The sequence below is a fragment of the Tyto alba genome, unplaced genomic scaffold, assembly GCF_018691265.1.
Source record: "Tyto alba isolate M040663 unplaced genomic scaffold, T.alba_DEE_v4.0 Super-Scaffold_7, whole genome shotgun sequence".
NCBI classification, from domain to species: Eukaryota; Metazoa; Chordata; class Aves; order Strigiformes; family Tytonidae; genus Tyto; species Tyto alba.
Genome location: NW_024881328.1, coordinates 31,673,015 through 31,691,296, shown reverse-complemented (window position 1 = coordinate 31,691,296; position 18,282 = coordinate 31,673,015).

The following is an 18,282-nucleotide window of genomic DNA, read 5'->3' as shown; positions in this document are numbered from 1 at the left end:
GGTTTGTGTGCATCTCTCCACACAGACACTGGCTGCAGTTGCTCAGTATCATTTAAGTGAGCTGGACTTTTCCAAAGTCACATTTCCCTGACCCTGACTTTTTTTCTTGTTCAAAGATGTCATTTGCTAGTACAAACGACAAAGATCTTGCTGCAGGCCATAACCTGTTCTCTAATAGTTATTAGCTTTCAACATTTCCATGTAAAAGGTAAATCCCTTGAAAAAAAGCAATATTTCATTTTATATGATGAGTATTTTCACTTTACCAGTATTTCATTTTATAGTACATCACTGCAGAACTACACCAAGGCATTTAAGAACAGTCTTTGACCCATCTTGATAAAATACCATCTAAATTACATATTTCTTTTTTAAATACAGGCACACATTCTTCAGTACCAAACCTTAGCACTGATTCCTCAATTTCCTGTTTTACATTAAATATATTATCTGGGATAAAACGTTGGCATAATTCCAATTAAAGATAGTAACATTTTTTTTCCTGAATATGAAATAAAATCTGTACATCAATCTTTCAAATATTTTGTATGAGGAGAAATGATGAAGTAGAGAACAGCTACTGCAATTATGAAAGCCATGACTGAAAGTCCTTAGGAACATGAATTGATCCAGAAAAGGTCTTGATCCAAGAAACAGTTTCAATCACTTTGCAAAATCTCAGAGACTGAGACACGCTTTATTGACCTGTAACATTGCCACCATCTTGTCAAAATATTTTCAAACTGGATCAAGCTGGAGCGTGCTATTTTACAACGATACCACATATTTCTTTCCTCCAAAGGAATACAGCAAACTGTATAATATCTCTGAGACAGGAAAATATTCTGACCTTTTTTTCTTTCAGAATTCCTATCTTGGTGACCCAGCAATAAATGTATTTTTGAAATGTCAAATTTGTTTCCATGGTAACATGAAATGTCACTCCTGGAGAGGATGTTCAATACAAATGTGAAGAGTTGAAGGCTATTTAACATGTTTTCAGTTGCACCTATTCAACAATGGTTTTTATACTTTAAAACTCTATAAAGAAATTAAAATATATTTATCAAAAGTTGATCTCTGGCAAAGTGACTTTTACACCTTGCATTATTACCCGCAACAACACTCACTAATGAGAAGCCCCTTTAAGTACTTGTCTGATGGTAGAGCACGGAAACATTTTCTATTGTATTGATAGTCATTGCCAAGTTCTATTCCCCGATTTCGCAAGGAAAAGGAGAGGTTTCATATAGTACCAAATCCCTTCTGCATGAATAGACTATGGGAGGCAGGGGGAAAAAAGAAAAAGAAAAGATAATGTTACCAGAGCAGCTGAAGGGGTAAAATGGCTTTTATGTGTCCTTAAGAACAGAAGGCACATGCTTATAGTGTAACCCATTCATATATATTACATATACTATACATAGAGCACCTGTATATACACACACAGACACAAACCCAACTAATAACTAATCAAAAACTTCCTAGCAGGTTTTGCGATTTACATTCTCTCCAACACAAAGTTCTCCCATCTGACTCCCTCACTGTCCTCAGTAAGGAGTGGCAAAGGGACGGGCAACGGTTTGCGCAGGAAGGCAGGACAATTTTGTGTCACATTCGATGCTAACCCCACCGAAGACGTAGCTGGGTCCTCTGACACAGGCTGAGCTCTGGCCTGAGGTCACAACAAGAACAGCAAGAGACCCTTTGCAGTGGGAAGGGGGTGGTGTGTCTGTGGCCCAATGGTATCAGAGGGCTCATTCCCTGCCTTTGGTTGACTAAAGAAAAAACGAGACCCTAGAAAGGAAGAACACTGGCCCTTCCTACTCCAAGAAGTGGCTCTGCATCACAGCTCTCAGGGGCTGTTCTTAAAGGTAAAAACAAGATAAATTGTTCCCCAAAGTTCATAAATAATATATGAACAATTAAGTCTCTTTTTATGGATGCTTCATCAAATATTAATCCATTTTTATTTTCATAAATTTTACAATTTACAAGTTGTTGTTGTCTTAATTTTATGTTAACAAGGCATCTGAAGCTGACAAACTTGGTTTCAGGTAAAAATATAATCAACTTTTAAAAAATTGAGAAGGAAAACAAAATGAGTAGGGCTTCCCACGTGCAGTCTCAAATATCACAGGTTCTTGCCATTATTTCTTAAAAAGAAAGGGAGGAAAAAGCCAGTTCTCTCTGTTAAAGTAGAATTTTCAAGCATAAATTTTATTTCATGGGAGTTATTAAAGACTAATTGCATTCATAGCCTCCATCCTGATAGGCATTCAAACCAGGTATGTGGTCTTTTATTACCCTGCTATCTGAATATATCCACTGTATAACTAGTAGAAAAAAAAAATATGAATAAGCAATAGAGAAGATTATTCTAAAGAACTGGAAAACTGGGTTTTGCTTGTATCCCTACAAGACACTAGCTAGTTGAGGTTGAAACTCTGAAGGGAAAAATTAAGAACAATTGTATTTGTTACATTTAGAGCTATGCATACAGAAGCATAAATGCCAAACCATCCACATACACAAAAGCACTATAGCAGAGCTAGGAACCAAAGACAACTGGCTCTCCAAGCCACCTAAGCTGCTGAGCAAAAAGGCTACAACATTTCACTTTGTCTGTTTTCAGGTCTTTCTGAAAAGATGCAAATGAACCAAGCAGGGATAAGAGATGAAGCAAGTGAAGACAGCAGAAGCAAGAGGAATATCCTAGAAACATCAGAGGGATAAAGGATCCAGGGGAGCTTGCCGGAAGATAACCATGACTGTTTCTCTAGGGTTTAAGAAACCCAATTTGTTTAACATGATGTGACTATTTCAGAGCTACAGTTCATAGACCAGGTTTACATATACCAGCACACTTAGAGAAATGTAGTGCAAAACAGTGTGGAGAAGAGGTGCCTGCAGGAGAAGGAGGAAAGCAAGAGACAAGTTATGAAATAGCTGTTAAAAAAAGTTCTAGATGGTCAATATGGGTGGACCCTTTACCTAAACCTTGATCTAAACATATGCAACCAGGAGAACTTTAATTTCTAAAACATTATTATTTTGGTGGTGTTCTATATTTTCAAAATGTTTAAGTTTCACAGATTCTAGGCCAGCTTTGCTAGTGAGGAAATGAAGAAAATCCTGTGCATTAGAGTAAGATAACAGATGCCAGGTATCCCAACAAAACATATTAGGGGTCACTTTGACTGTTCTAGCATGAGTTAAAATTAATGTCCCAAGAAATTTTTCTTAGGTAACTTAGTTACATAGCTCCAAATTTTGCCTCTTGGTTCAATTTAGGTGGTTCTGCATTATGGTGCGGATGCAGCAGTGACAACAGCAAGAAATCTCCAAAGGCATTAATGCAATCCCCACCACAGCAGAAATACTGCTTCAGCACCATGCATCTTGATGACTGATTTCCTCTGAGCTTCACTGACCAGTGTCATTATAACAACAAAAATAGACTGTGGAAGTAAGATGAAGCCAGGGGAAATAGTTCATTAAAAAGTAAAAGCATGTGCTGTCATACACATACTTGCACACCCTCAAAGCAGCCAGCTGTTTTAGAACAGACTAATTTTTCTAAATGCAATAAAAGGGACACGGTATATTTTACAGTGATAGACAGCTCAGTTATGACTGAAGCAGTCACTGGTTTCCAGAAACACATGTCAACAATGGCAAAGCAGCCCTGCAGAGGATCAGAGGGCTCACTTCTATGAGGACCTAGGTAAGCAGTTTTGAGCTTGGGGGGAAATGCATGACACTTTCTGTAAGTCGTTGGTGCCACAGAAGCCAGCCTCCCCGTGGGGTCATCAAACCCAGGCAGCCCAGCTTCCCCAGGAGAAGCTGATAGCAAAAAGGAAGCTCTCCACTGTGTTGGTGTCTTAGCTGAAGCAGTTCATTTACATGCCTAAATTATACCTTACAAATGCCTTCACACAAGTCAAACCCTTCTCCATCTTCTGAGCCATTCAGTGTGGGTACCTGAAGGGAGTATAGGTTGCATCATATTTGAAACCCTCCTAAATCAGGAGACATAACTCAGAACAAACTCTGCACTGCTGTCATGTATATAGGGTTTAATAGCCCCGTTGCAATTTCCATGAGCTGCAGATTACAAGGGCAGTGCAGCTGTCACTGAGACATAACCTGTATTCTCTTATAGAATTATCAGTAGAAGCCACTTTGCTTCATGGACAGCTAGTTTTGCATTGCCAAACTGCAGTGTTGCACATCTATTTCATTTAAATTAGTAAGTTTGGTCTCAGTTTATGGCAGTCTCAGCAGACACCCTGAGGACCAAACTAACTGGCTGGAGGGGAGGCATGTTTATTGTGAAAGCCTGGTAAAGCTCCCACAGCTGCTTCGAGGGACCCATCGCCCAGGGCTGTCAGCCTGGCACCTCTAGCAAACACTGAAATGAAGTTACCATCACAGAAGGCAAACATCATTTCAGAGCTTACAGAAACCAGAAACAGTACTCCTTTATTTACTTATGTTTAGAAACCCACCCAGTCAAATTCTTCTCTAACTTGTATCTGTACATACAGACCGCAGTCAGTGTTGCACAAGGTGAAAATCAGGTCAGAGTCTGGCCCAAAGCCTTCCTGGGGAACGGGTGGCAGGTGACATCTCTACTGCTCAGAGGCACTTGGCAGATGGGGCTAATTCCACTCTCAGTCACACCATCACCGACTTCCCTCTTACTGACCTGTGAGAAGGCTTGGCTTTCCTCATTCTCTTTTAGTTTTCTTCCACTTCACTCACAGTTTTAAATTTACTTTACAAATTTATTTTAAAGAGTTGTTACTGATGTTCTTGTTTAACTTGCCCATGTTTTTGTCTCTTGCTCAGACCAGGACCTCAGATAAAAATCAGACTTGAGCCTTAGTAATATCCTGGTGCACTTTGTGAATAAATAAAACCAAGATCATTCAATAAATGCCACTCAATTTTGTTAAACTCCTTACACATGTAGAAATGCCATTTAATCCTCCAGTAAGTGAAGTGACTCCAAAATAAGGATCCAAGTGTAATGAACACATTGCTTTAAAATAGAAAGAATTAAAAAAAGAGGAATTCCATTAAAAAAAAAAAAAATCCTAAGAGGAAAAAACCTCAAGCAAACAAGAAAGCTTAAGCCAACTATAATACGTAGAAACCTAATATCCCCAAAACTGAAAATAACTCCAAAATCCAATAATAAAAAATGCTTTATAAGGTTTTCCTTTAGAGTTGTGGTGGGTTCCAAAAGGTTCTGCAACGCAGAACCAACGAAATAACACACAGACGTGCCTTTGCTCCAAGTGACAGCTTTCATTGTAAACTTTTGTTTAGAAACAACAGATTACATGATAAGGCTCTTCCAAAAGAGGTTATGAAAAAGACATGGAGCAATTGCTCTCCAGCAATATTAGGAACAGCACAGAAAGAAATTGCCTTGATGCACAGCAAATATCACTTTGATTATGATTAGGAAGATAAAAAATACAAAGGTCGCTCAGTACTTGAACAAGCTCTCTATGGGAGGTTAAGGGACCTCTTTCTTTGGAAGTTACTTAACAAAAACAAAACTTCCTTCAAAGATGGGCTAGGAATTCTTGGCATGGGCTCAGAGCTGGTGCACCCCCATACTCTATCTTTTATTTAAATTTGGGTGATTCTCACAGCTTTTATCCAAGAAACACTAGTGCATTCTGGCTTGCAGCACACGCATTCACGGGAAATCCAGTCAAACTTATTTATCCAAGCTGCAGGCTTTCCAGAAACTTCTGCAGATACCTATAGTTCCCACAGGAACATAACTTACACATTCCCACCCTGCTCCCTGGCTATGCTATCTCAGTCTTTTTTACAGCTCCAGGAACCTAGGTAGGGCTTCACATGACCATATTTACCAGCTACAGATGCCTCAGACTGCTGGGGCTGAGGGATAGCAAAAGCATCAGTCTGCAGTGTCTCCCCTACCCTACACACACCTGTGACCCCACACAATCTGTCACATGAGGGGTAGCCACCCATTTCACAGGGCTTGGTGCTTGAGCCTCCATGTCAGGGTACTCCTGACTTCAGTGTCTCGTAGACTTGACCCATTCCCAGCACAGACATGTATAGATAACTCCACAGGGCTTTGGTGGTAAAAATTCACGTGTGGTGCAAGTAAGACTGAATAACCACCTACACACCAGAACAGACAGGTCCCATGGAATTAAAAAAAAAAAAAAAAAAAAAAATCAGTCATGTAACTACGATTATAAATATACACACACACAGAGCTCAGTTCAATTATTAAGTCTGTCATTTCCCAGCTTTCAAGGCCTTGGGTTTTGGACCTTAACATTTCTCTACCAGATTTACAGGGTGTAAATGTCATTTGCAGTCACTCGTAACTTTACGATACATTCTGAATCCAACACCTACTAGCTGACTCCCTGCCAAAAGGCAATATTTTTGTATAAAATATGAACAAAAAAACATTCAGCTATATAAATACATACATACACAAGGCTTTTTTTTTTTTTTTTAAGCAGCTCAGTGTGGAAAGATGGAATTTGGCAAGAAAAGAGTCTTCAAACAAGAACAGCCTCTGCGCGTTTGTGGTGAAAACTGGGTTTGATTTGATCCAGTTCTAAGTGTTTTAATATCACACGTTGGGCATGCAGCGTTCACACTGTGCCATTTTGAAGTAATTTTCGGAGTCCTACCAAGCAAGAGCTGCTGCACAGCACATGCCTTAGCTGTGCAGTGAACACAGATCTTTATCCCAAGAGCAATACTGAAGGCAGAAGGCTTTTCCTCAAGTGCGCACTGCAAACTGTGCAGATGAAAACTTCATGCTCCCAGCAAAGGAAGAGGTTTTGGCATGTGTGTGTCCCAGAATTCAAGGAGCACAGTTGAATTGGGAGGAGAAATGATCAAAGATGTGAAAAAGACTGAAAGCTGCCTGTTAATTATTTTTTAAAATTGGAGGAAGGTTGAGAAGTGCCTTTGAAAGTTCCTCTCACTGAGTACACTATAGTTACCTATTTACAGCCCAGGAGGATACAGATGTTGCCTATAGGAAATCACGCCTGAAGACTCAACCCCAGAGCCACCGCTTATCCATTAGGGGCAGGAGCAGCTTGAGCAAGCCCCATATCCGTGGGTGGCATGGGCCACGCAGGAGCAGCTGCCCCAGACACAAGGGCCTCTGCCCCAGACCAGTGCCCCTTCCTCAGTCCTGCAGAGGGGAGGTGGACAATTGCTTGGGTGCATCTCCCATCAGGCCTGGTCCCCCCCCTCCATGGGCAGTAGCACTCTGCCTTCCCACGTACCTCTTATTTGCGGTACCTCTATGCCCAGCCAGCTCTGAGACTAAACACCACAACACTTAACACTTGGAGGATTTATTCCTGCTTGTTAACACTGAGCTTACCCCCTTAACTGGAAGGGGTGGGAGTTTTCCTGTTTTTCAAGCAAATACCAAGACCACTAGAATAACAAGCTTCGAAGATCCGAGTGTTCAGCAGGAGCTGGCATTCCTGACCATTACACCCAGGTTCAGGGCCCTTCCTAAAAACAAGGCTAAACAAGAAAAATCCTCTGTACCAACCAGTCACTCCAGAAAAGCTCCCGCAGTCCCTCCTTGGACTACCCCACCAGCTCCGGCTGTGCTGCCAAGCAGGGAGCCCACAGAGCCTCTGGTTCACCACATCCTGCTCTCTGCAGCATGTTCACAGCTGAATCCATGCTGCAAGTCCCAGAGGAACAAAAAAAGCTCAGGGAACAGAGGCAACATCTCTGAACTTCCAGGGGCTACATGTCTTGGCTTTCAAAGAAATAGTCCCTCCCTCTCTCTTTCCAGAAGAAATGGTTCCCAACATGTTAAGCTTTTTCATGTTATTTTTTTTCCCCCTGTAGTTAATTAATTTCTATTGTTTTCTTGTCAATTATTCGTTCATTAAAGCAAAGCTTGCATGAAATGCAGGAAACCCAGCAAGCCTACAGAGGCTGCTGTGCAGCATGGCGGTATGAGAAGTGCAACTACAACAGGACAGTGACCGTACTCTCCTCTCCAGCAGCAACGCAGGATCCCCAGCAAGGAGAACACCTCTGGGCAAGATGGGCAAGACGAGGGCTGGGGCAGGCCAACAGGCTGCTCCATAGCAGCTAGCGGCCACAGGGCCATCAGCACCATCAGGTGTGACCGTGGGCAAACCCGAGGAAGGGAAGGCACAAAGGCCTTCAAGAAATTCCATTCTTCCTCCCTGAAATGAGAATGGATAGTAGCAACCACATAATCATTTATTCCACTTATGTTGCGTGAGCTCTATTAAGCACCATTTAATAAATCCCCTGGAGTGAGCCATAAATTTAGTCCTGCTCCTGCAAAACTCTGAGGTAAAGGCAGTGCAGCTATCCCCCTTGGACAAGGGGTGAGGGCCCACAACAGGTCCAGTGCTGGACGCTGGGCAAGCAGCCTTTGACAATTCAGTTTCTACAGAAACAAGATGGAAGATGGGAGAAAATAAGTGCTGTTAATCCCTTCTGCAAAAGTAAGCCACGGAAATTTGCTGCCTGTTCAAAGTCAGTCTGCTGCACAGCTGGGAACTGATCTCTTATCTCAAGTGCCAGTCTAGTGCCTAAACCACAAAAGCAGTCTTTCCTCCACTCCTTCAACATGCAAATGGAATATAATTGTATAGGCATGCTTACCATAAACAACTAGCAGAACTTGGCATCATGCTAATGGGATTTTTATTAGCCAAATATTTCTTTGGTAACCAGGTCAAACAATCACGTTCTCTTTTGTTTCCTGTTATGAAATGAAACTGAAAAAATATGCCACTTAAAAAAATAAAATAAGAAGAAGCCCAACCAGTCCTTTTTTCATAAAGAAAACAATATGCTTAATGCAGAATAAACCACATTTTATGAAAAGAGGTCATCTTTGGGGGGAGGGAGAGAAACAATTGAAAAGAAAAAATGTAGCACAAGAGGGAATCATGAATCTTTTTTTTTTTTTTCTTATGGAAAGTATTTACATGTTTATTTTAAGCCTAACATAAATGTAAATATTTTAAACAAACAAAAACACACCAGGGGTAACAATAGAGTATTGTTTTTTTTATGTTGAATAAAAACTGCCAGGACAGCGCATGTATATTTTTAAACATGCTGCTTCAAAAAGCAGGATGCAAGGGATGTTGCATCTTTAATTTTTCTGTTAATTATGGATTGAGCATTGTTGTGAGTCTTGTCCTCAAAACCCAGCTCAGAAAATAAGAGCAGATGCTCATACCCAGGTTTGGCTCATGTGGGAATTGAACAGAACATATTGGTTTATAATTAATGTAATTTGTTGGATTATCTTTTGTGAAGGAGCTAAGGTAAACAACCTTGCAGCATTGTAGTGAAATTCTTCTGCGCTCAGAGCCTCTGTACTTGATGGAGGATGACAAAAAACCCACCCTTCCTCCTGGATTGCGGGAAGATTTGGAAATGTCTGTCACATTCAAACATATTTTAATTAACTCAAAGGAAAGAATTAGGCTACAGACCCTAAAGCAAATTACAAATAGTGTTTAAAATCAGAGCTAATGATTCCCCAATTGACTATTCTGATTAACAGAATTCTCTTTTCTAGTTTGCTGTAATTTTGTTATGGGGCAAAGATGGAGGAGGAACATGCTTTTCTGCCCTGCAAACAGTAGCTGTTCTTCAAACCAAATTTACTGATTCAAAAGGCTCCTCCCCTGTCTGACATTCCTGTCTGGCCAAGCAGTACTAGAGCAAGCATGGCAGTAAGTGGCAACTTAAAAAAAAAAAAAAAAAAAAAAAAAAATGCATGATTATATAATGTGACACTTTCCAAAAGTCTCCTCTCCAAGAACACTCAGGGTCTTGGTAAGCATTAATGAACAACACTTTAGTCTCCGGAGCGGGGGGAAGTGGGGGGTGGGGGGGGTAGCAGTTAAGCACTGTTTCTTAATTGTGGAAATATGGGCCAAAAGCTTGGTTGTGTGTTCCAGGATGATGGCACTCATCCTGACTCCAAACCATCACAGTAAACCTTAGCTCTATTTCTCCATGTTTCATAGAAAGAAAAAAAAAAAAATCTGAAAGCAGCATCTTAAGGAGTCAGTTCAGGCTTGCTGTCTCTTCAGGCCCCCACAGAATCGTATGGTTAACCTCTCAATCCTTTGTGCATTTAAGTCCTCCTCCCTTCAGAGCACTCATGAGTTCACCTTGCTGCACCAGCGATACCAGTGCAGTGGCCCTGCTTTGGCCCTGCTGCCAGGTGCCAAGGAGTGGCTGCTGGCCCTGCTGGAGAGCTGGCCCGCAGCCAACAAGAGAGATTTTTTTTTTTTTTTTTTTTTTTTTTGAGCCAAACACACATGCTGTGTACCCTTTGCCTTAAAGGGCTTCCTTCAACAGCAAATACCTGTCTCACTTAGGACTCACAGCTTATATAGGTAAGAAGATACCTTGGGATCATGTCTTCTGGAAGAAGACAGAACAAGGAAGAACAGGAGACCAAAAGACCAAAGAGGTTGTCTCAGGCCACTGCTTCCACCCCCACTAATCAGAAGCTGGAGAGACATGCCACCAGCACACAGGGGCCGGAGGCTGGTGAGTCATCTCAGCTCTGCCTTGGGACCTCTACTTTGCAACAGGGCAAGTCATGGCAAGCACCTCGAGCATCCTCAGCTGTCTGAAAACACAGCATCTCCCTAGAGCATCTGCCAGCATCCCAGACAGATGCCCACTGCCTTTGACCACAGTTAGGGTGCTTGCATCACACAATAACTTTACCTTACAGAAAACGTAGCCTACATCTCAGCTGACAGATGAGCAGGGAGACAGAGTTTTCAACAAAAGCAGGAGTACCAAGCATTTGATCTGCTTTTAAAGACAAAGAAAAATAAAAGTAGACATTGGGTGAACATTGTTTCCTTGGTTAGGACCACCAGGAGTGCTACTAATGTTCATTAACACAGTCATTCTCTTCCTGTGAAAAAAAAATATCTTTAAAACCAGACATTTATAACATCAGCCTAATTTGTTTTCACGTTCTGTCAAGACTTGAGAGGTCTTCCCATCTGAGTTGCAAGCTGGTACTGATCATCCTGGAGATAGCCTGCCCCTTTTCTTATTCTGCCCTCCCAAAGAAATGGCACCCCAGAAAGCACATTCACACGCCAGGCATGCAACACATGAAAGTTTTTTCTATCAAAGGTTTTGACTCTTAAAATAAGAAGTCAGCTGCTCTTCAAACTGCACATACAGAGTATTTTTGGAGAAAAGTCTTTCCTGGATATGTACCACTTCTGCAGTTTTCCGAGAGAGGCAGTAGCAAAGTGTATGGGATACTCGTACACCAAGTTTAAAATCATAAATGAAATAGACTTCCAGCTCAGAAATGTACATTGCTAATGAGCTACAGGCACAGCTGATATGGTAATAGTTCCATCCCATATTCACAAGAACAATGCTCATTCATGGGGAATGACAGTCTTATCAGATTGGTAACTTTATCTCGAAAATCATGTTCAAATTTTCATATCCTTATAAATTAAGAAATGCTAGAATGAAGTGACCAGATGTTCAAGTCTCCTCCGCAGCACATTCATTACCAGGCACACATTTAAGATGCATGCATGTCTGGTAGGACTCTTCTCTGAAGAAGCTCACTCCTCAATCTCATCTGGTTTTGCTAGCACAATGTCTTCAGCACCTCAGCCCAGAGGAAACTTCTGCCTCCACCATTACCACATCCCAGGACTACTAATGCACTGCACATTGTTTCCAGTAGGCTCAGGAAAGAGAAACACCATTTCTCCTTTCAAGCCAGAACTGGAGGAAGAGAGAGCATAGGGAGAACATAAAGGAGAGGCTGGAGAAAGCTCTTGGTTCATGTAAAATAGTCTCTGACTTATTCACAGTCTCTCTGTCTTCTTCACTACTGTATAGCACCACATTCAAAGGACCAAAAACTCTGACAACTTCATTTGTCATTTAATTCAAGTTTTTACTCCATGTTAGATAAGCACCTCATCTCCTCAGGGATTGCCAGTCCAAACTGCTGGGGCTCTACCTTTACAGTGCTAACAACTACGTCCTTGACTTTCAGCACTGATGAGAGTGTAAACCCATGGCATGGTAAGTTTAAGTGCTCTGATATTAATAGCAGTGAAATGTCTGTGTATAGACACATGCATTCCCTTTGATAGCTTACTATTGTTCCTGAAAGATATGGTATGTAACTCTAATATGATTATAATTAATTAGAAATTTAAGAGTAAACATATTGGTCCATGTAAATGAGAAATGCTGAGGACCAGCCTATAAAGCATCTTAAATCACTTATGACTTTTCCTGTGCTGTTCTAATGCCAACAGAACGATATTTTCTTTTCAAATTTTGTAAAAGAAAAAATATAAACCAAACAGGCTGTTCTCTGGCTGAGACCTCAGATTCTTTGGCACCTAATATAAAAACAAAAAAATTAATTTCACATCATAGAGGCAATAGCTTATATTAAAATTGCATTCTTGCTGTTTTGACGTTAGTGTACACGGATCTTTTTGTTCTATATAAATACTCAACAGTGGGACTTTTTTTTAGTTAGCATTGCCTCTGTCAATTCAATAGGACACAAGACTAGCATTTTTCTAGTTATTCACATATCCATGAAAACCATCTCTCTTTCTAGGTTTAGTTTTGTTGCTGTAAGTAAATGGACATGGCACAATCCCAATGGACACCCCAAGCGTGACCCTGGCCCTCTCCCCAGTGTTTGTCCTGGGAGTGAATTCTGTTGTCCAGAAGCCTTACAGCTAGGGACAGACCTTCATCTTGAGTTCCACAGACAACAGACAATTCACTCATAATAAAAGCCTGCCCCTTCTTGTCTCAGGCACAACTAGGGGATAGCAAAACTCCACGGAAGACCAAAGAAAGGAGAGCTCCTGGTGGTAAGCATCACTATGAAAGGGTGACTCACATTCCCTTCAAGGTACAGAAACCCAGGACAGCTGCTCTGCAGCTTGTCCTACTGCTCACCAGCCATCACCATTCACAAGAGACATGAATGAGGCCAAATAAATGCATTTTGCCATCCATGCCACAGCCCTCAAATCTGGGCTCTTCTCTGTATTTTCTAGTACTTTTTCCTGTGCCAGCTGAGGAGTTTCAAGTGTCTGTATATCTAGAGAAAGAATAAGGCAGCAACTCCTCCAGGCACCAGGCCACTCCTCCCTCCCAGCCATTCCCAGAACCATCTCTTCCCATGCTCTTTACCTTCTTTTCAAAAGCAGTTAATAGTTTGTAGTGGCCATCCTCCCTTCTTTAGTAGGCAAGTGTGTTTTGTCACCTTTGATGTAGAAAACTTTCATTGCTGCAAGAATTTGGAAGGCCAAAGTCCAAAAATAACCAGGCATGTATTTCTAGTACAGGCATTCTCTATGAAGGCCATACAAGGTTTTACTGTTTCAGCAGATACCAAAAGCATTAATTGCTCACACTGTTTACTATTGTTTTTTGTCAGTATTTGATCCACTGTTGGTTTGCCTTTTCTCCCAGGAGTGGGTGGATAGTCTTTTCATTACAACACTAATAAGATAATTACATTTTCAGTAAATATGAAATTATGTCATTTTTAAGTATCATTTATTTGCTGCCTCCATACATTCCACAATAGGACTAGAATAAAACATTTCTCTGAAAGGGTCATGTCCTAAAAAAAAAAAAAAAAAAAAAGAATGGAGAGAAACCAGCTTTTAACCCCTCTATCTTGGATCCTACTACTGTGTTAGTAAATAAAGCAGTGAGAGGAGGTGGGGGTGAACCATAAGAATCATTTACTCAGCTGAACTAAGGAGGTTTAAGCATCTGGCCAGGCCAAATGGGTTTGTGGTTTTTTACCATAAGGGTTGCCACTTCAGGAGGGTACTGAGTTTTTACTGGAAATTTAACATTTGTTGACCAGAATGTTTTTAGTGGTCTTCAAAACTGAAAAATTGCAAGACAGAAATTTTGCACCTTGATGTGGTAAATTAGCTAAGAAAATTTAAGACTTAAAGAGAAAGCAGTATTAAAAAAGCCCAACCAAACAAACAAACCAAACAAAAAGATCACAATGACCAGAGTCATTGCAGTTTCTCCTGACCATCATAAAGTCACACAAGTTAGCTGCATCCAGCTATTAACATAAGAGAAGTTGTCTCCATTTGGAGGAGTGTGTGTGTCTGAGGCCAGGCAGGAGGATGCTGTTTGATTTGCAATTGGCATCCTTGAGCAAGGAAGCAAGTTGTGCATATCATTACCCAATAAAGGCAGCCATCTCAAAGCCCTGTCCTCAACCCAGGAGTCTAACTCAGTGGTCTCCTAAACTACTCATGCTGGAAAAATCAAACACTATTGTCCTCAAGCTTTTTCTAAGATTCAATCTGACCTCAAGGGTAATGAAAGTTCAAGAAATATCATCATTCCCATTTTACAGGAAGGAAAACATGACATTTGAAAGTTAGAGTGTCTTCTTTTACAAATAAGCTTCTTTGAAGCCAGCCTCTTCTCCCACTGAGTATCTGCATTATAGGCATATTTAAATTGGCACTACATTGGGCAGGACAATCTGGGAGAACATTGCCTCATTAAAAAAGGTTATCCCAGGTTTGGTACCCCAGCACAGGCATGTTCTGAACATGGTGTGTTACTCCTTCATGAAACCCAGAGTTGGGAACAGACAGTGGTTCTCTGCAATTTGGAGCATAAGGGAAGAGAAGCAAAATCTTGCCGACTAGAATGCCTGGGCCATTTGATATCCCGAAGATTAAAATCACTGCCTTGAACCCAACATAAGCCCACAGCAAAATATACCACTTATCAGACAGGCTGTGCTTCCTGTAGTAGCCTGACTTCCTGGGTTAAATTGCAGCTCTTGTTAAATGCATGGCAATAACCTGGTGTCCATAGAAAAAGTAAAGGTGATTGAAGTACAGTTTAGACATTCAGGAGAATGGCATGCAGCCTGTCTAGAAGATACAGGAGGTCTTTGCAGCTTTCAGAGTATGTAATGTACTTATTTTTGCTGACAATTGGGAACTTCAGAGGTAAGCAGAATCAGCAGACCAAGGAACCATACCTACTCTATAGGTATGGCAGGCTCCATATAGAGACTGTTTCACCTCATCCTATGATCTGCAGCACATTGCTAAGAGTTTTGACCTTGTGATGCCTCTAAAAGAAAGGAAAGATTTGGACATTGGGAGAACTTAAAGCTAAAAAACAGATTCAGTACTTTTCTCACCATCCTTGATTATTCCATGAGATCACCATATAAAACACCTTTCCAGAACAATCCAAGAGCAAAAGCCCAGCTTCACACTGGCAGAAGCAAAGGAGAACAAGGGGAAGACCTGCCTGCAGAGAAAGAGCTACTAAGGAAGCTGAAGAGACTATTCTACAACAGGAAGTAATAGCCATATACAGAATAACTGTAATAAATTTACTTCAAAATAGGCTTCATCACAATCTCACTTTGCATATGCACAGCCAAAAGACCAGCTTTATGCATTCTGTCACTCTGCACAAAGGAGAAAAACAATTTCAAATTCAAAGAAGACATGTTCTCCGCTCCTGCTTTCAGGAGGTAGCAGTAGTTCAAATGGGAAGCACCATGTACTCTTAAGCAGCAAATTGCACATAATTATATATTTTCTTAAGGTGCCTTGCATTATTAAAGCCTCTTTAAAGAGAACAAATCTGAACATAGTTTAAGTACATGACTGCACAACCGAGCTGCATACCAGAACAGAAATGGACAATGATTCTGCTCTTTTGCTCATCCCATGTTAACCAGCACTAGAGATACAGAAACAACAGCAAAGCATCTGCAGACACATTTGTCACTGTGTTTCAGCTGTATTTCTCCAATTAACTAATAGAACTACAGAAGTCACAGACCTTACAATACTTACAGAAACGTAATTTCTCATAACCTTATAGAAAAAGCATTCGTAATCAAAATTTGGACATGACATCACAAATGAAGACAACAATTTCTCCGTCACTACCTTGGGGTTTTGCTTTAAAAAAGCAACCAAGATGAGAAGATACATGAGATATTCAGCTAGTGTAAGAAAAAGCAGTTCCACCCACTGAAGACCAGGACACATGTTTTCCTTAAAACAGACCACAAAAAATTACTTAGTACAATCAATTACCCACATCTAACAGGGCAGATTAATGTTGCTGTTTGATTATAACTCCAAGAGTTTGTTCCTGAAATACAAACTTTGACTGTCAGGGAATACAGGAACATAATAGACTTTTGGCTTTGTTTTAACAGTAATGTTCCTGAAAGGGAATAGTGTGATACGTACTCACCACACTATAGAGAGCCTGGAACATGCCCAAGTATATTTTAGGCCCTTGCCTCAGGGCACATCTCTGAGGAAACAGGAAACTTTGCTTTAATACCAAAGCTAAACCTCGACTACAGTTCCCAAAGAATTTTCCTCCCTCTCTTCTGCCTCTTTTCTGAATTTTCTCCCTGAACTTCAGATTCCCAGTACATCTAGCTTGCTGAACTTTTCACTCATGATGTACTCTCAACACCCCGAGTATCCTGCTATTGCCTCCCATGGGAGTCCTTGGCCTGGCCATCAAATCCCCCACAGTGCTTCCCTGCTCCAGACACCCCAGCACAAAGTCCATGCCAAACGTTCCACAGACTGTTTCTCTTCAGGTCATCCCCACCTACCAGCTATTCCACCTGAGGCCAGCACCACCTAATTAGTCATTGCAGAGGCTCCAGCCAACTCTCCCATGGCCAGTCACTCTGTGCCACAGAGAAAAAAGCTTAAAGGCTTTCAGTAGCCACAGGAAGGGTAAGCACCTGCCCCAATGAGCACAGGTTGTTTTAGTGCTCCCTATCACAGAACAAATGTAAATCTAGATGTCCATACAGGGCCCAGCCCTTAGTACAAGATCTTCAAACTGCTTTTCCCAGATTCTGAGTCCCCATGCTGTATTCCTCTTCCTCAGGCAAGAGACAGACATCTAGGCCTCAGATTAAAGGTGGCAGGGAGACAGACAACCACCAAAGCACAACTGACCTATACATGTGAGGTGAGCCTGATGCATCAGCTTTTCACATGCACCACAAGCCCAGAGCTATCAATGTACAGTCCCAGGTCTGCACAGGGCTAGAGCCCACCCTCATCTTAGAACATGCCTGCCTCATCATGAGCATCCAAATTCAACAATTGTAGGTCTTACAGACATTAGGGACTAAACCAGCCAATAAAAGCCATTGTGTCTGAGACTGACTTAAGGCACATCTGGAAAATAGGTCACTGAAGTTCTAAGGGACAACCTGTGAATGCAGCAGACACAAACCAGTTTACCTGGAGTATCGCCAATCCCCCCCACAAAATGTTCCGTAGAACTGTGTCAGCTATCTAAAGATGCCCTTCCTTCATGGGACCAATTGCTCTTCTTTATGGACAGATGCAATAACATGAAGGAGCATTTTCCTGGAACATGATTTAGAAACCAGACTTTAACTGGCTTTGGTGGCAACTGTGCTGCTAGTAGTCACTTAGTCCAATCCACAATTGCTTGGTTATTTGTGTGCATTATTAACTATCAGATGTTACAACCTTCTGGAGCCCGTATACCACTTTCATATGTCCCCCCCTGCCACTTGCACCTACAGCACATTTGAGCTTACTTTAAACAAATCTGCAGCTGTAACAAAAAAAAAAAAAAAAAAAAAAAGTATGAATTATTGAAAGTTTAGAAGAAATGTTAATTACTTCCAACCAAGGTCCAAAAGATTTAGTTAAATACTCCTTAGAGTGTATATAGCACATTCAAGAATACTGGCTATTCTCCAAAGGTTTGTATCTGCTAAGCTTAAAAATTCATGTAAGTCTTTAAAATTAATGCTGCATAACCATGTGTATCCTCTAGAACCATAGCAATTACAATAAAAGTGCTTTAATTTGTTGTCAAGTGATTTTCATCAAAATGTGACACTAAGTACCAAAGCATTTAATAATTATCCCATTACTATAGTGTATTAATGGTATTTCCAAATATTTACGCTAGAAGATAAGGTGGTTTTTAGTTCTCACTTCTCTTACAAACATGAATTGTTTGAGAGGTTCTTGAAACAGGTCACATCCTAAGATTTCTCTGGCAGCTGTTTCTCTTTCAGACTAGAATATGACAACAAAAGCAAAGTCTTCTCTAATTCTGAGCAATGCGACAGGAAAGCATCATCCTCTTTACCAA